Here is a 19,185-nt window from a genome sequence, read left to right as displayed (position 1 = left end):
CAACATCTCTGACTCCTTCTGGGACCCCATAATCATAGAAAACAAGACTTGACTCACTCTTATTTAAAGACTCACCCAAGAGTCACCTCCTCAGGAGAGGTCTCCACCTACCATTCCCTCTTCGTCATCTCACAGCACCCACTTTTTGCCCCCTCTCCATGTGCCAGTGCAACTTAGCAAGGTATTGACAGTTTAAACAGGAATTGTGGTACTAGCTATAAAAGAAATACTTCCTTCTCTCCACAATATGGGGTCCTCCCTCCAGCTAATACCCAATCTCTCTTCTTCCATTCACAGCCAAGTTTCTAAAAAGCCATTTTCTCTGCTCCCCACTTGTACCACTCCCCGACCTGAACACACTACATTCTAACTTCTGCTCCTGCCAAACCTCAAATTCAATGGTCACTTTTCAGTTATTTTCTTCTGCTTCAGGATCATTTTTTTAAACAAAGGTTAAATCATGACTTTCATACAAATATAAAATGAATATGTGTCAAAATGGTGTTTAATCCATTAAATAATGAGAGATGCAGTACAATGTTTAAACTGGTTCAAAGGAAAATTCAAAATACCATACTTATATAGGTCAAGCAGGAATTCTGAGATGAATTTACAAATAATGTAAAACTAGTTTGTCCACAAGGCACTGAGCAATTGCACTCCATCATAAACAACTAATTTGCATTTCTACGAACAAGAATCATTTACATTATCAGTTTTCTACAACTTTCAGGATTGTAAAATAGCTGATAAACAATGAAAGGCAGGGATAACCTTGATGGGTAAGTTAGATGGGACATCTGATGACCTTTTTTTTTTTTGTCTCTTTTAAAGTCTTTCCTGACACTTCCTTGACTTTTCTGCAACATTTGTTACTAATAACCTTTCTTGAATCTCCTCCTTTGGTCCACCCTCACTTCCAACTTCTCTGACTGCTCAGTCTCAGCAGAAGTGGGCTCTTCTTCTATCTGTTCCTTAAATGTAGCTATTCTCTAGGGTTTTGTCCTGGACCATCTTCTCCATCTACCCACACTTTGGAGGGTAAGCTCATCTACTGTTTTGTCTCTAAGCCACCAAGGTTATGTTGAAGACTCTTAAACCTGTATCTCCAGCACAGTTCCCTTCTGAGCTGCAGATTACATTTATTTATCTTCCCCCAGCACTTCAAATACAACATGCTCTATCTATAAAACCTATCTTTTCTTCCTTGGATGGTGTCACCTTTCACCCAGATGCTTAATCTAAAACCTTGGGAGCCAGGCTTGTCTCCTTTGCCTTCCTCACACCTCATATCCAATCAGTCACCAAGACCCGCTGGTTGAGCCTCTTGCTCACACTAGAGCCTGGCCGCTCTTCTCCATTTCCCTTATGCCTGCCTTGGTTCAGGCTTTCTTCACTTCTTGTCTGAATTAATATGAGAGCCTTCTAGCTAATTTTTCTGTCTCCAACCCAACCCCTCTAATCCATATTGACTTTGTTGCTGAAATAATTCTTCTAAAATGCAAATCTGATGTGATACTCTCATCCCTGAAATCACTTCATGGCTCCTTGTCAAGGTCAGGACAAAATTAGGCCTATTAACAAGTTGGTTGAGGGCCTCCATAAACCAACCCCTTTCTCCAGCCTCTTCAGATGTGGGCCATGCCATTTCTTGCCTCCTTGGAATGGGTTGTTTTCTCCTTGAAACTCTTGTCCATCCCCCTTTATCCTTTCCTAGCTGGTTCCTTATCACCTACACCAGGCTTTGCCTCCTCCCTGGAGATTTTCTCGCCTCCTGCCTCTGTCTGGATTACTGGCTCCTCCTAGGTGCTCTTTCCATTTGCCCCCATTCCTGCACCCAGAGTCACAAACAAATTTGTGACTGTTGGCTTATCTCAGGAAAAGCCTTGGCTCCTTCTTTTTTCTATGCATTGGTTATACTGTTTTGTCATTGTTCATTTTTTCATGGCTTCCTCATGAAATGTAGACTCTGTAGGAAAGGACTGGGTTCAACATAGATCCCTTCCCCCTCCCCGCACCCCCCCTCCCCAATGTTCTCTTCCTACATAGTTCCTGAGGATGGTTGATCTCCCCTGAAGAGTTTTCACCTAATATATAGCACCTATCTATAGCCCCTGGCCCCTATGGAGAATCTCAGGTAGGAAAGAACAGGAGTGCGGAAAGCCAGTAGAGAGTATAGGGGAGGAACCTGAGATGGATTGGTGGTCCCGACTGCTGGTTTCATCTTTTAAACGCATTCCTTCGGTCAATACTGGGCACCGTGCAAAGTCTCGGGTTCGAGGAAGTAAATTATGATTTCTGTCCTTCAGGAATGTGTAATCCAACATCTATACTCAAATAAATGTATCGTGATGTAATCCCTAAATACTAGAACACTGAACACAGTGTTGCTGCCAGAGCAGGAGAAAGCTGTTACTTGTAACTGTTGGGGATTTACAGTGGGGAGACTGTAACCAGTGAGCAGGGACCAGAAGAATGAGGAAGGGCCTGCTTTTCACTGGTAAGAAAGGCAATCCAAGTAGAGGCAGCTGACCCGGCCAAGGCACCGAGCGCTTGGGTTGGTTTTCCTAGGATAAGCCATAAGCCAACAGTCACAAACTTGTCCATGGACTGGGTGCAGGGATGGGCATAGGGAGACAACCTGCTGTTTAAAGGGTTGTCAAGATTCCCCTGGACCTGCCCCGCACACCCTGGGCAGAGGCTCCTGGAGCAGTGGGGGTGGTGGGGTGGGGGTGGGGAGTGGAGCGGGCAGCTGGCACTGTGGACTGGTGGCCGCCTAGCTGCCTCTGCCTGGGACTACCCTGGCTCCTCCTCGCTGCTCTCCATGCCTACCTAGTTTATTATGCACGAGGCAGGCAATTTGCCTTCCGCCCTGGGGACCCATCTCGGAGACAAGAAGATAGTTTGTTCTCTGTAATGGCTTCGGTGAGAGTTTGGCGGGCTGGGGCGAGAGCACAGAACGTTCGCAGGGTCTGGAGGGTAGGCAATGCGACTGCCCGGAGTCCAAGGGGACGTCTGGTGGAGGCCGACTCTTCGGTTTCTCTACTCGTTTTTTCTGCTGCCGTCTTTGCTTCTTAAGCGTTTTTATTTGCTTTTCCCATTCTCCCAGTCTTTCTGCTTCATGTTCTTTTAGTCTTAGTGTTTCCCATCCTCTCCGACCCCGGGGAAGGAGGCAGGAGGGACATGGCAGATTAAAAGTTACCTCTGCCAGCATGGAATCCACCCTCATGGAGACACTTGGCTCAGTCCCTTTCCTTTCTAGGTCACCTGTCTCTCATTTTTCCTCCTGCCCCTTCATTTTCAGTTCCTGACCTTTATCCCTGTGCCCACAGGAAGACACCCCCAGCAACTCTCCCATCATCTCCAGGTGATGAAAATTTCAGACCCATTCCAAGAATGAGCATCTATCTCTCCCTGGGTCTTCCCATTGCCTACTCCTTGACGAGAGGGATTCCCTCCTGAAACCCAAAGGCTCCCAGGTGTGTGTGTGTGTGTGTGGTGTGTGTGTGTGTGTGTGTGTGTGTGTGAAAGAGAGAGAGAGAGAAAGAGAGAGAGGGAGAGGGAGAGGGAGAGGGGAGGGAGAGGGGAGAGGGAGAAGGAGAGAGAGAGGGTGAGAGGAGAGGGAGAGGGAGGGAGAGGGGAGAGGGGGGAGAGAGAGAGAGAGAGAGAGAGAGAGAGAGAAAGAGAGAGAGAGAGAGAGAGAGAGAGAGAGATATGCAGACTGCCAGACTAGCATCTCCTTGGGTGATTTCCAGGTGAAGAATCACTGAATCCACCAGCTGACCATCTCTTTAGCTGTAAGGTCCCTCCAGATGACTAAGGAAGAAGCTGGAACCTATGGGAGTTCAGAATGAGCCACCTCAGTGGTATGTAGATTACTTTGAGCTAAAAGCAACTTTAGTCTTAGGCTTAAGAGAAATTTCTGTCCCTCCCCTGAACTACCTAGAAGAACTTGAATTAGGGGCCTCGTCCATAATAAGCTATTATCAGAGGTAAATTCTTTTGACCTATCTGTAGAGCAGGGCAAACTCCTATTTACTAAACATCTGTTCTTATTATCTTGCAATGACCCTTTGAAGACCCCAAGGTGCATTATCTCATCCCTAGCTGAGGATGTCTTAACACACCTCAATCACCCGTTATAGCTCTGAACCTCTCCTGCATGTGGGGTTCCCATACACATGCATGTATTAAATCTGGTCATTTTCTCTTGGTAATCTATCTTATGTCTGTTTGATTATTAGACCAGCCAGAAGATTCTCAAATGTAGAGGAAAGTTTGTTCTTCCTCCACAAAGCTGTCTGCTCCAGGGATCCCCATGCAGAGTTGCTCCCACCCTCACCCTCACCCTTGCCATCATGTGTCAGGCAGTGGAACTTGTGTCTATGCAAACATCTGCATGAGCACTGAACAAAGAGTAAATGCATGCTGTTCACGTTCAGATGAATGTATGGGTGGGGGTCTGTGCTCTTGATAACTTACCACACCTCTCCAGTCTCAGTTCTCTCATATATGTAAAATTAGGAGGTTGCATTGGATGAACTCGAGGTCCTAAAAACTACTCGTGTCTTCTCTATGCTAGGGTTAGAGACTATTCAAGAATTTTTCAAGCAGAGGAGCGTGCTCATGGATTCAGAAATTCTCCCTGTACAAGGGGAGCTCCGGAGTAATCTGAACGAATGTAAGAGAGTGGCTGGGTAGGCTGGGACAAGGAGTGATGTGGGACAGCTGTGTATCTGAAAGAAGCAGGGGAAGAGGGGCTGGGCCGGGCCGAGTGTGTAGCCACAAGAAAAGCTTGTGGGGACTAGGATGATTAGAGAGCAAAGGGGGTGGATATTGAAGTCTAGAGTTGCAGGGCACCTCAGGAGTGATGTCCTCAGTGTGGAGGACATTGAAAGGCTTTCAGGGAGCAAGGAACTAGGAGGGAAGCCAAGCAGCCTGGGAGGAAGAAAGCAAGAGGTGCCCAGGCCAGGACTTGACCAGTGGTCCAGAAGCTGCAGACAGGTGGCGTGGAATGTGAGGAGGAGCTATGTTGTGGGGGACCTGGACCTTCCTTGCTGAAATCTTCCAAGTCTACTATCAACTGAGGACCTTGTTCCCTGAGATTTGTTGGACTTTTCCATAGTGCAGGGGCATCTCCTCCAAAGAACTTGTGAGTTTATGCTCAAGGCATCCCCTACTCCTTCTCAGGAAAAGAAAAGTGGCTCCTCACTGAAAGGCAAGAAGAATCCTGGGGTATGCGTGTTTATGTAGGAATACGTGAGTGTACAGTGCAATTTGTGTAGGGGATAGGGATGTGTGTGTGGAATGGGATATGCCTGGATGGGAAAGTATGGGTGGGGGTCTGTGCAGGAAGAGGGTTGCACCTGCCAGAGCTTAGCCATAGCCCAGGGGAAAGAAGAGAAGCCAGAAGAAGGCAGAGAACCACAGGAAGATGAGAGATACAAACAGAGCTGCCCTGACAGTGTGGTGGGAGGAGAATGAATGGGTCTGTCAAGGAGGAGAAACCTTTTCTGTTATAGATCTTATGAAAGAGAACAAAGGAGAAGGGAGGAGGCCCCATAGAGAAGGAGAGAGGAGGGTGAGCAGAAGTCACACGGAGGAGGTGGATGGAGGAGGGAGGGAAAGCAGGCGCAAGACAGAGCCAGACGAAGACTGATCCAGGAAGAAGAGACCTGTTCAGCTCAGTATGGCTCTGTGCCTGCTCTGTGCCACTGCGGGGCCTGTGGCTGGGGAAGGAAGTGATTGTGCTGGCACTTAAGGTAGAAGAGCAGATACTATTACAGGAAATTTCAGTATGAGATAAAGGTCAGTATATGGAGCACTGGGAACCGAGATGGAGTGGGGAGTTGCTAATCTTACTGGGGATTCAGAGGAGGCCAGAAGGAAGATAAGCAAGAGCCTGAGCTATACTATATAGATATAGTGAGAGGCAGTGTGGCGGGTAGCAATCTGTTTTGAGGAACCAAGGAGTCAAGCTCTGTGCCAAAGAACACCACCCAAGAGAGAACTGCTGACCACAGAGCCCCCTCACTGCAGCTCTCCCTCACCCCTCAGTGGAGGACGTCCATCACTCCTGCCTTGGTGGGCCTGCCCTGAGGACCCTTACACATTCTGCTCTTCTCTTTGATGATATAGACTGAACTATGTCAGGCCCAGTGTCAGGTGTCCCACTGGTTCTCAATAGATGTTCCACGAATAAATAACTGAATGAAGCAGTGTACTTCACATCAAGCAATAACCCTCTGAGGAAGATAATGTTTTCCACCCATTTTATTGATGAGGAAGTGGCGGCTCTCCTTCAACTTTGGGAGGAATTAATTCTAACGTCTTAGCATCTCTGGGCTCAAGCAGTCTGTTTTTTTCTTAAAAAATAAGCTTAATGTTTATAGATTCGATTTATTTTTATTAGCCTCCATGCTGGTCAATATAAAATAATTATAAATTCAAGATTACAGTGAAAATCGCTACCATTTTAATTGAAAAAAAAAAAGTGTTGAAGATTTGTATGCTATATATAGTTTTCCACATTTTTCTCCTGGGAACATTAAAAATATTCTATCATGCAATAGAAGTTTTAATAGGAAAGGGAAAGAAAAAGAAGATAGTGGGAATTGGAGGGGAGGAGGTCAGGAATCTGAGAGATGAGGAGGAAGAAGCCCCGTGAAAACTTGAATTCTCATCAGCTTCCAGATCAGTAGGGAACCAGAGGCGCTAGTTGGGGCCCCTGGGGGCACTGGGAGGCTTCTCCTCCAGGGAGCGTAGCAGACAACCCTGTGTCTGGGCAGCGCAGCCCCTGGAGGGTCTGGCTTCTGGCCTCCCACGGAGCAACCAGGTTTGAACCAGGCACAAGGAGGGTGGGGCATTGATTCCTTCAAATCTGTCATCCTTTAGAAGAGTCATTGCTCAGCCAAGAAAAGTGTGCTTCAGCCAGAGCCTGCCCAGCTCTTCCTGCTCCATTGTCCACCCAGCGTGTAGATGAGCAATGCGTCAGCTGGGCCCAGGCCCCCTCCCCCTCAATGTTCCGCACCCCACGGCCTTCCACGCTGCTGTCCTACTTCCCTGTACCACACACGGAATCTGGAGGTTGCTGTAAGGCAAGAAGGGTAAAGCATGGCACAATTTGTCTTCGTGTAATTATCTGTCAGGTAAAGCTTGTGAAACCCCAGCCACCTCCCCTTAGCCATGCAAGAAAATAAATTACACACATGCGCAGAGACATGGATGGCACGCTCTTGCCTTCTGCTCCCTGGCGGGCTCCGCTCTCGCCAGGCGAGACCGGGACGGTGATACCTGCATAGCTGGCCACCCATCCTCCTCTCTTCCTGGCCTTGACTCGTGTTTTCGTCTTTTCAGCCCTAGTTCCTTCCTGGGGAGGAGGGAAGGGGTCCATCTGGCCTTCAAGAAGTCATGGATGCTGAGAAAGAAAGAAAACAAAATTCTTGACCATTTCTGATTAAAGGAGTTGGAGGTAGGAGAGAGGCCTTAGAGTTGCCTATAATTTCTAAAATGGACTGTAATGCAACTACAAATGCAATGTTCTGAGTCCTTTCTCTGTAACAGTGATAGCAGCCACTTTTTAAGATATAGCCAATGGGTCCGGGCACCATGCTAACCTTTTCACAGGTGTTTTTTCATTGATTTCCACAATGAAACCCTGTGGAATCACTGTGGGGATGAGGACTTGAGAACAGAGAAGTCAAGTGACCTCTCCCATGTCACACAGCTGGTTGAGGCCCAGCTCTTTACTATTTCAGTGTGGGGCTCCAGGGAAGAAATGTGAGGCCTAGGGACACTGGGGGGACTTTTGCTCACTTACTGTGTGAGCTTTTGTTTCTTCCTCTTTAAAATATGCACAATATAGTCATCTTCTCTGAATCCTGTGAAAACTGAGCAAGATAGCAGGTCTTGGTACTTGTAGAGGCTCAAGAAATGAGGTGCCTCATCCTTCAGCCCTCTCTTCAGTGTCCCTCTGCACATGGGGGACTAATGCCGGCAGCCTGGTTGAAGGCCTCAGAGGAGCATTTTGGATCAGGGATCCTGGTCCTTTCTGTGCCCAGGATTCCTTTGGCAGTCCGGTAAAGCCCGTGGAAGTTTTGTCACAATGTTCCAAATGCATAAACTGAAATATGTAGAATTACAAAAGCTGCCAGTTTTACTGAAATAGTTATTGAAAGAATTTAAAAAATAAATTTGTGACATAGTATTCTACCACCTTCTCTAACAATGCATTTAATAACCAGATCTAATGGCAAATGTAATAACTACCATAATTTCCAAGTTGTGATAAGTGTAAACTATATTTCAAGAGATCAGCAGCAACTGTTAGAATATGAAAGCATCTTGTTTTCTATTGGTGACAGAAGCACAGGTATTGCCAATACTATCGAGATATAGTAGAGAAATACTAATTCACTTAGAAGTCAGTGAAAATGTATCTACTCCTCCATATATAAGTTCTCAAATACCCCAAAATCTGTCCATGGATCCCAGGTTAAGAGTAGAAGCAGTTGGCTAAAATATACGTTACTGTGAATTAAGTACATTTTAAAGGTAGGCAATTGGGGGTATGGAATAAAACCTTCCTTCAGACAGAGTGGGTTTGACAGTACATGGGCCTTATTTTTGCTTGAATCTGCACAGGAGGGCTTTCTGGAATACATATATGAGGTATTTTTATGAATGAGGTAACCAAGACCCTGGGCAGTCAAGTGACCTATCTGAAAGCCCTAAGGAGTAAGCAGCAGAAGTTAGCTCGAACTCTTCAGGGTCCCTGACTCTGATCTTAGGTGGTCTCCATCTCATTGTGTCCCCTTTTTCATCTACCTTCTGCTGATGAGGTGAACACAGCCTCCCTCTGTTGAGCTCCGCTCCCCCAACCCTCACAGTACATTACACTCCTGCCCCCCAGTGGCTCAGTGTGGCTTACTGTTTCATAGCTGTGAAGAAGCTACTTGGGAGGATTTGGCTGGATGGCAGGAGAGAACCCTACTCAGACGAGAGCTGAAGAGGAAGGCTGGTTCACCATCGATGTAGAACAGGAAAAAGCTACTGACATTTACTGGGGGTGAGAAAGTGAGGCTCAGAAGCCCTCTTAGCTCTCCTTTAGCAGGATGGATAAACTAGGCCATGTAAAGCCTTTGGCAATGGAGCTGCCCACATATTGTCCATGGGAATTGATGTGGAGAGGACTTCTTTGCTGCCCCACTGTTCTGGGGTCACACAGTGGAAAGAATGCAAGCCTTAGACTCAGAGGACCTGGCTGTTTCCCCTACTTGCTTTGAGACCTTGAGCAAGTTTCTTCACTTTTATGAGCCCATTTTCTGAATTGTGAAAGAAGACTAAAGAACGGGAAGTCTTCTCTGTTCTCAGGAGTCATGGGTTAATGTGGGCAAAACTGTCGTGTGAGCTCTAAAATATTATATAGGTGTTAATTATAATTAACAGAAAAATATAGTTTTTCCCAAGTCACATTTGTATGGTTGTCTTCTAGAACCATCTTATTTGGACTCAGCTTTAATTAAATCAGGAGACCTACACACTCCAAGGAGCTTGATCTTGCTCAATTACTGCTCTTTTCTGACCTGAACCAGGCATATATATTTTTCTGCATACATTAATGAGATTAATGAGGACTATATATACACATACACTGGCTGTGATATTAAATCCTTTTTTTAAAAAATGGAAACATTACTTTTATTCACAAGTTAGGGACACAATGGACAAATTCACAGAACAACAGAAATAAGACAGTTTGAAGACACTGGAGTATAACATTGCAGCAGACAGGTTAAACTCTTCATCTTCATCTTCTCCCTCACCAGTATCTGCTCCAACTTTCTCATAGCCCTTTTCAAGGGCAGCAGCATACTCATAGGCCTCGGAAAACTCTCCTTCCTCCATGCTCTCATCCACATACCAATGAACAAAGGCACGTTTGGCATACGTCAGGTCAAACTTGTGGTCCAGGTGAGCCAGGCCTCAGCAACAGCTGTGGCGTTGCTCAGCATGCACACAGCTCGCTGTGCTTTAGCCAGGTCTTGACCAGGTACCACAGTGGGAAGTTGGTAATCGATGCCAACTTTGAAGCCAGTGGAGCACCAGTCCACAAACTGGATGGTACACTTGGTCTTGATGGTGGCAATGGCAGCATTGACATCTTTGGAAACCACATCGCCACAGTACAACAGGCAGCAAGCCCTGTATTTACTGTGGTGATGGTCACATGTCACCATCTAGTTGACTGGCTCAAAGCACGCATTGGTGATCTCTGCTGCACTAAGCTGTTCATGGTAGGCTTTTTCAGCAGAGGTGACAGGGGCACATGTGGCCAGAAGGAAGTGGACCCAGATTGGTCTGGAATTTTGTCAGATCAACATTCAGGGCTCCATCAGATATGAGTGAAGTGGTGATGGAGGACACTATCTAGCTAATAACACGGTTAAGATTAGTGTAGGTCAGGCGCTTAATGTCGAGATTTCTACGACAAATGTCATAGATGGCCTCGTTGTCAACCAGGAGGGCACAATCAGAGTGCTCCAGAGTGGTGTGGGTGGTGAGGATGGAGTTGTAGGGCTCAACTACAGCTGCGGAAACCTAGGGGGCTGAGTAAATGGAGAACTCCAGCTTGGACTTCTTACCATAATAGACAGAGAGATGTTCCACCAGCAGGGAGGTGAACTGAGAATCAGTTCCCCCACCAAAGCTGTGCAAAACCAAGAAGCCCTGAAGACCTGTGTACTGGTTGACCAGCTTCTGAAATTGGTCCAAGACAAGGCCATTGATCTCTTTGCTGATGGTGTGGTGTCTGCAGGAGTAGTTGTTGGCAGCATCTTCCTTGCCTGTGAGGAGCTGCTCAGGGCGGAAGAGCTAGCAGTAGTTGCCAGTGCAAACTCCATCAATGACTGTGGGTTCCAGGTCTACAAACACTGCCTTGGGCATGTGTTTGCCAGCACCTGTCCCACTGAAGAAAGTGTTGAAGGAGTCAACTCCTCCTCCAATGGTCTTGTCATTTGGCATCTGGCCATCAGGCTGGATACCATGTTCCAGGCAGTATAGTTCTCAGCAGGCACTCCTGATCTGGACACCACCATGGCCAACATGGAAGCGATGCACTGACTCATGACTGAGATTTGTAGGACTCCGCAGGGTTAGAAGAGGCGAGAGGACGGCGACAGGACCTCCCACTGACAGACTACCAAGGAGTCTAGGAGAGAAGTCTAAGATATTAAATTCTTAAGAGCTTATGGCACCATAGACTTCACAAATGTCCTTTATATATCTTTCTTTAGATCCTCACAACCCTATGAGATGGGTATTTTTCTCTTTTTATAGATGAGGAAACCGAGGCTCACTTATACAGAGAATTAGTGGTCTCGTGTGTCCAGGAGTCCATCTTCTGACTCTTTTTCAGTATTTACTTGTATGAGAATTAAGACAGACTCATTGAGGGGTGGAAGCAGCAGGATGAAAAGGGCTGGGGAGGTATTGAAATCCTTACTTGAAGGAAACACTCTTCAAGAGTGTTTCCCTTATTCTTGGATTTTCATCCCTGTGCCCAGTTGGCTGCCCTTACTTATGGTTGGTAAATGTCACAGCTCCTAAAATAGGCTTTAGGGAGACACTATCTGAAATGACTTTTTCTGTTCTGGAGATGCCAAAGGCAGAAGCAGCAGCAGCCACTTCCTGCTGCTGCTGCTTCCTTCCTTCCTTTTCCTCCTCCTCCTCCTCCTCCTCATTATTATTATTATTATTGTTATTATTATTATTATTATTTATTTATTTATTTTGTCCTGAATGCTCTCTGCTTTATACTTGTGTGGTGCCCTGTTGTGGTCAGAGAAATGAACTACAGATGCACAAACATTTCTGGGCTCTCACTTGTTATCAACAGGCATCTTATAAGTGACACATGGCAATCTAGTAGGATTGTCACTCGGTGTACAGTGACCTTGTTTTAGGGATCTGCCCCAGGCACAGATGGGGGCGTTGTGCATCAAACGTTGGTTTTCAGAAGCGAAGCATCTTTATATTCCACAGTGCTTCATTCCCCAGACCTCAGACACTTGGATCTCCCAGGCCCCAGACAAAGCTAAGAAAAGCTGAGATGATGTTGGAGAGTGCCGGTTCAAGAAACAGGATACCTGATCTTAACTCAGTTACTGACTTTCTGTGAAACCTTGAGCAGGTATTTTACATTTTATGTGAGGCAACTTTTATAAGCCTCAAAATATCCTGTGAGCTAAGTATTATGCCCATTTTGCAGATGAAGTGGAGGCATAGACAATTTAAATCAGTGGTTCTAAAACTTTCATTTTATTATCCGTTTACACTCTTAAAAATTATAGAGGACACCAAGGAACTTTTGTTTATGTGGGTTATATTTACCCATACTTACCACATTAGAAATCAACATTAAACTTAAAAAATACTTATTAATTCATATAAAAATAACAATAATGAATGTATCATGTGTTGATATATATAAGAAACTTAGAGAGAAAAATGGCGGTTTTATATTTTTCAAATCTCTATCATTGCTTTAAATCATTAAAAGACATGGCCTCTCAAAAACTCTACTGTACACTCATGACAGAATGAGAGTGAAAAAGGAAAATAATATCTTAATGTTTTTTATGAAAATAGTTTCGACATCGTGGGTCACCTGAAAATGTCTTGGGGGACTCCCAGAGATACCAAGGCCATATTTCAAGAAGCATTGGCTTAAATAATTTGCCTGTGGATGCACAGGCAGTGTGAAGTGGTGAAACTGGGACTCCCGGCCAGGTTTGTCTGACCTCACAGTTCTCTAGCCACATTCACTGCCTCCCTCACCCTCTCTGGGCAGAAGGGGCCTCTGCAAAATGAGAGGGGAATTCTGCATGGCCTAAGGACACCTGGCTCTGATACTTCATGAATCTGGATGGTGGCAGCTTTGGACAGTTTTCATTCCCAGGCTGCTGCCCACATAGGCAACCCATGATGTTTGAGCTTTAGCGGGCTGAAACAGGGCATCTAAAAGAACAGAGAAAGATCAGTGACGGTCTCCCATTCTCACATCCTCTTGAGAAGACAGCTCTGTGAGTCCTGAACTTTTCCTATAAAAGAAATGTCCCACTTCACCCCTAACTTGCGGCATCACCTGTCTCAGTTCTTGACACAAATTCACCCTTAGGCCAGGAGAATGGGAATGGGCAAAGATCACCATTCCAACTGCCTGCTTTATGACAAAGTTCTGAGGATGGACCTCTTTGAATTTCACTTTCCCTCCTTCCTCAATACATTCTTGAAATGCTATTGAGCAGAGAAAGGTTTATAAAAAGGCATTTCAGGTGGAAGGAATAGAATAGGCAAAGTCGCAGAAGCAGGAAAGTCCAGAACCTAGGAAAGTTTTGATATTCAACTGGTATTTTGACTAGTCTTCTTGACTAGTCTCTTTATTCCCATTTGTCCTAAACATTGACTATGCCAGAGTAATTTAAAATGTTTATTTCACTTGCCACTCCCCTGTCAAAAAACCTTCCCTTGTTCCTTCTCGGTTGAAATCAAACATTGCAATCTGGCATCCAAGGTCCTTGACCACTCTTATTTCAACCTGATTTCCTGTTGTTTCTCTACATGCGTCCCTTGTCATAGTTATCATGTGCTCCCTTCCATTCCTATAACCTGGGCTGTCTGTTTCTCTAGCATTTTACCTGCTTCAAGAAGCCTCCCTGACTGATATAGCCCAGAGAGGCCCCTCAGGCTTCAGAATGCCTAGAGCATTCCATTAGTACCTCATTCTTGGCCTTTTTTTGGAAATCACCTGACATTGTTACTGGCCCAAGGGAAACCCTCAGCCACCTTTACCAGAAGCTCCCTGAAAGAGGGAGCAGCATCTTATCCTTTTTCACTGCCTTCTCTCTTTGCTCCCCATTATCCACTAGGGATTATAGTGGTTGGTATTTGTTGGCTTGATCCCTACAAGAACTATAGACAGACCTCTTTAAAGGTGCTGGGAGAAACCAGAGAAGGAGACAACATAGGAAGACTCAGAGCACCCCAGAGACAAGAGAAAAGCACAAACTCATGCTTGTGGCATTTAGAGTAAAGAGACTTCTAATAGGGAAAGAAGAGCTGCCTCAAAGCAGGGAATGTCTTATTCCATGATGAATGCCAGAGGCGGTATGGGAGAGAAAAGATAAGCTGGCTCTGCTGTGAGACTTTGGGTAGATAACGAGCCTCTCTGAGTCTCTGAGCCTCAATTTCTCATTTGTAGGAAGAATAATGTCCTTTTCACAGGGTACTTATGCAGGATAGAGATACTGTATGTTAAAAGCTAGCATATAATTGATGCTCATATATAGTACATGCTTTAAAAATTATGAAATTCCCAGCCCAGGAGATCTTCTGGATAAGAGAGTCCTATTATTCTGGATAACATGATCATAGCTTTGTGAATGAACTATCCAGTTTTCAAAGAGTGTGAAGGAGTGAGGATCCCTTTGCCTCGAAGCCATTTTAAGGACCAGGTTTTCTGACCCTTTGCTACCATCAGGTGGCCATAATCTTACAATGCAGCCTGGCTGGTTTGTCAGTAAGTTCCAAATAAGGATTAAATGGAGATTTGGGGTGTGTGAGGAGTCTGGGGAATGGAGAGATCCTGGAAGATGGAAGAAAATAGAAGGAGAGTGACTTAGAGTCCTTGGGAAGCATTGAACCACCACTGGTCCAGGAGTCTTATAATACACACACATAGCTGTTAAACAGGTGTCCTAATGGAGAAGCACCTTGGAAACTGCCTCAACACCACTCCTCTTGTTCCTCCGCTCTCAGTCCAAGCATGACTTCCTCGGGTAAACCTTCTTCAGTCTAGGTCAGGTTCTTTGATACATACCCTCATTAGGCCAAATTCTTTTTTCAGAGCATGTTTATTGTATTTAACTATGTGATGTTCATTAACATTTATCTCTCACTATGCTATATATCTTCCAGGAGAGAGACAATGGGGCCCCTTTCTCTTGTATCCCCAGGACCCAGAACAGAGCCTGTTATATAGCAAGAGCTCAGTAAACATGTTGAGCGAGTAGAGGCATTTGCAGAATAGGAGAGAAAGATCTGGAGATCTGGAGAGTGTTAAGAGTTCTGAGGATCTTTTGGCCAACTCTGAGGCATGCACAGGTCTTTCAAAGAACTCAAGAAAGATGCATAGAAACCATACTCACTCCTGTCAACACACCACCATTCCCCATTCCACCCCATCCCACCTCACCGCCTACTTCCGGAACAGGCATAATGGACTGAGAAGGGGAGTAATAGCTGGAGGGAAATGCTAGCTGGCAGAAGCCAGATAAAGGAGAGGAGAGAGGGATATGTCTTCTTTGGCCCTGAGGCTTTCAGATTAATTGCCAGCCACCTGTGGTCTGTCTCTGCTGAAGCTGGTTAACCACAAAACAAACACCATCACCACAGGGCACTTGAGGCAGGCATGAGTGAGGGGAAAGTGGGCTCCCTTCACATCTGGTAGCAATAATAGCCTCTTCTCAGCACCAAACGACCAAGTTCTCAGTTTCTGTGGGTTAAAGTGGAAGTGAATGAAAGACTCACGGGTTGAGATGTAGAGTACACAGCCCAGATCCCGGCGGGGGGCTTAGGGGGTGCTTATTTGTAGAGAGGGCAGAATATAGTCTCATGATTTTAAGCAATGGGAAAAGTTTTGAGGGAGGAGTTCTTGGCTTAAGACTCCAGTCAAGTGCACATGAGGGGCAGACAAGGGAAAACCTGATAGGATGCTTCTAGGAGGAAGAATTAACAATGGGGATGGGTATAAAGGTTTTTCTCCTAGAAGAACACTAATTCTTTCCAGGCAAATGGTCAAATGCTTCTTAGGGCAGCACAAGCCTAATTGGATGAGAGTATGGATTTTCAAACTACTGCCTGTTTAATTTAGATTACATTTGGAAAGGGAGCTAATTTGTTACAAACTCAGAAAAGATTAAAAAAATAAAATAAAACTATCATTTTAGAATATATTTTAAAAATTTGCCAATCCACAAAGTTGGTGCTTTAAATTGTTTTTTTGAGAGGTAATACTCTTTTGAGGGGTAATACCCAGAATTAAGTGAACAGAAGGGAGATTTTTACCTAGAATTCAGGGAAGGTGAGCTGTTCCACTTTAAGAATTTTTGGGAACTGAGCTTCTAGTATAGCTTCATTATAGTTTGAGATTCTGTGAGCTCCCAATAATTTCAATATCCCAGTGTCAACACATGTCCAATTTAAAAAGGAAAGTTTGGGCTTTATAATCAATTTTTAATTCTCCATGTGTTTGTTCCTTTTCTTTGCTAATGCAGAAATCAGAAGCCATGTCTAATTTCAGTCTAGAAGGTCCACAGAGAAAAGACATTCAAGCACAGGAGCCTGGACAAGCCAAAGAACAGCAGGATGAGTGTGAATTATAATGGAGGAGGTGGTAGAGGCGGGGAAATGAGGCCTGGGGGGAGTGTCTGGCATTGGGGAAATTGGTGGCTGAAGCCCAGGCTCTAGAGTCGAAGACAGTTCCAAGATGGCCTGGCCTCTTGGGCCTCCAGGTCTTCACCTCAACGGAGTCTCCACCAAGAACCATAGACTTTCATGCCAGCAGTGTTGCCTCCTTTCTTGGGTCTGGCTCTCTGTTCTGGTTGCCTTTGTCTTTGATTACTTTCCAGACCAGGATGAGCAGAGTGATCAGAGTCATTAGGAGTGCAAAGAAGAAGAGAACTTTTATTAGATAAGCAAGGTCAGGTATGGCACTGGTGAGTGTACCTTTGCCCCATAAGAAGGCTGGAAGTTGTGGAGAATACATAGGTTTCTCGAAGAGTTGAGATATGTGGTATGAGCAGACTGTCCACACAACCAAGAAACATGATGAGAATTGGGCTTGCTCTCTGTTATATCCCAGGAAAGAGTGTGGCGCTGCAGCCACACATTTATTGATTGCGTTGCTTACATGGGGCCACTTTCCTTTGCATATAACTAAACAGGCAGAGAAGTTCGCTCAGCAAGGTTGAACAACTCCTTCCAGTGGAAACACAGCCCTAAGATAATAGTTTAATTGACACAACTGCTGAGTGGTGGGTGGGGCTTCTAGGGCTTTGTGATGTCACTTGAGGGTGAGGCTAGCGTCTGAGCTGAAGGTTCCAGTCCAGAAACTGCTGCCCTCTGAGCATTTCCTTCATGTCTGGCCTCCAGTCTGAAAAGGGAGTTATCTAATTGCCTGTGAAGATGCTACTTCAATCTTTTGTTTTTTACTTTTAATTTGAAATAATTTTAGATATATAAGAAGTTAGATAATACAGAGAGTTTCCATGTACCTTTTACCCAAGTGTTCCTCAATGGCTAATCTTATTACAAAATAAAAACCAGTAAATGAACTTTGGAACTTATGTGTGCTTATAGTTCTATGACATTTTATTGTACATGCAGATTCTTATAACTGCCACTGAAATCGAGATACACAATAATTCTATCACTATGAAGACCTACTGGTGTCCACATTCAACCAGTTGGAGAAAAGTGTAGAAAACTTACCTCCCTTTAAGTCCCTTTACTCTTCATTTCTAATATAATTTTATTAAATATGTCCTCTATATACATTGAAATTTATATTTAGATGTTACACTTTCTAAACATAATTTAGAAAATACAGAGAAGGAAAGTCTATTTTATTTACCTAATTTACTGTTATTTAACTTGGGACATTTATATTGTTTTATTTTCAAATTCACTGATTTTTTTTCCCTCTGTCTCCTCCATCATGCTGTTGAGCCCATTCACTGAGTTTTTATTATTTTGGTAATTATATTTTTAAGTTCTAAAACATCCATTCGGTTCTTCTTTATATCTTCAGTTTCTTTACTGACATTTTCTATTTATTTATTTGTTTCAAGTGTATTTCTAACTGCTTGTGGAAACATTTCAATGATTCTTTAAAATCAAATAATCCCAATACCTACATCATCTTGGTGTTAGCATCTGCTGATTGTCTTTTTAAGTTTAAGTTGAGATTTTCCTGGTTTTTGGTGTGATGTGTGACTTTGATTGAGTGCTGAACATTTTGGGGTTATGAGACTCTGAATCTTATTTAAGTCTTTCATTTTAGCAGGATTCTTCTGACATCATGCTACCTGTGAGTAAGGGCGCTGTTGCCTCACTAATGCCAGGCAGAGGTGAAGGTCCAGGTTCTCTACTCAGCCTCCTTTGTCAGCCTAGGGTGAGGATTTCAGACTTCTCAGGTGGCCTTCTCTGACACTCTGGCAGGGAGGGGGAGGGATGCCTTATTAACTCTGGATGGACAGGCATGAAAGTCCTGACTTCCTACTCTGTCTTCTCTGATACCCTGGAGAGGGGTACCTCATTATAGGCAAGAGTTGAAGCCTATGGTCCTCATTTGGTCTTTGCTTATAGGGATGGGGGCAGGGTCATGATTTTTCCCATGGTAGTTAGCTGGAGTGGGTCAATTGTTGTCTAAAAGATTTCTGTCTTGCTGAATTCCGTTTTTCTTAGTTCTTTGACTAGAGAAAGCAAGCAGGCCTTTCTTGGGACTTTATTTTGTCTGTGTCCATTGGCATTTCCAGGTTAATTCTTTAGTACCTGGTTCATGATATAAAGCAAAAAGAAAACCTAGGTAACTCACTGTCACGTTGACCCTTGGGTTCCAAGGCCTTAGTCAGTCTGTCTTCTTATATTTCATAGTCTTCTTATGTTGATTTACATAAAATGTCCAAGGTTTTTATTTGTGCTTAGCAGGAGGAAAAAGGAGAACTGAATTTACTCCAAGTGCGTCCAGTCCATTCTGGTCTGGAACTTCCTGATGCTACGTCAGGATTCAGACAGGTGATGGCAGAATGGGAGCCACAAGGCTTGGAGTCCAAGGACTCAGGTTGGAGTCCAGCACTTATACTTTCCAGGGCTCATGATGGGTTAGGTCACTTAATCTTTCTGAGCTTCCATTTACTCACTGGAAATGGAATTATAGTGATAATACCAAACTGTAGATTTTTGTGAGACTGAAATGAGCTGATAAACATTCATACAAATGTTAAATTGTTTTAAATAAGAACTAGGATGGAAGAGAAAGTGAAGAGGGAGTGTCCAGAGAATATAAGGCAATTCGATTTTTTTCTCAGTTTGGTTCTTCCAACTCTCCTATCAACTTGCAAAGAT

General features: G+C 44.5%; 1 long non-coding RNA gene and 1 pseudogene across 1 annotated transcript; one reads left to right on the top strand and one right to left on the bottom strand.

Moving 5' to 3' along the window:
- Positions 1 to 2,740: 2,740 nt before the first annotated feature.
- Positions 2,741 to 18,802, top strand: LOC120598317 (uncharacterized). The gene is made up of 6 exons (XR_005651573.1): positions 2,741 to 3,479; positions 3,756 to 3,866; positions 4,583 to 4,681; positions 7,357 to 7,471; positions 16,335 to 16,764; positions 18,122 to 18,802. It is a non-coding gene; the product is annotated as an uncharacterized LOC120598317 (long non-coding RNA).
- Positions 9,671 to 11,058, bottom strand: LOC120598314 (tubulin alpha-1 chain-like; annotated as a pseudogene).
- Positions 18,803 to 19,185: the final 383 nt, after the last annotated feature.

The sequence above is a fragment of the Pteropus medius genome, unplaced genomic scaffold, assembly GCF_902729225.1.
Source record: "Pteropus medius unplaced genomic scaffold, Ma_sr-lr_union100, whole genome shotgun sequence".
NCBI lineage: Eukaryota > Metazoa > Chordata > Mammalia > Chiroptera > Pteropodidae > Pteropus > Pteropus medius.
Note: the sequence above shows the minus strand (reverse complement) of the source record. Positions and strands in the feature narration are given on the sequence as shown.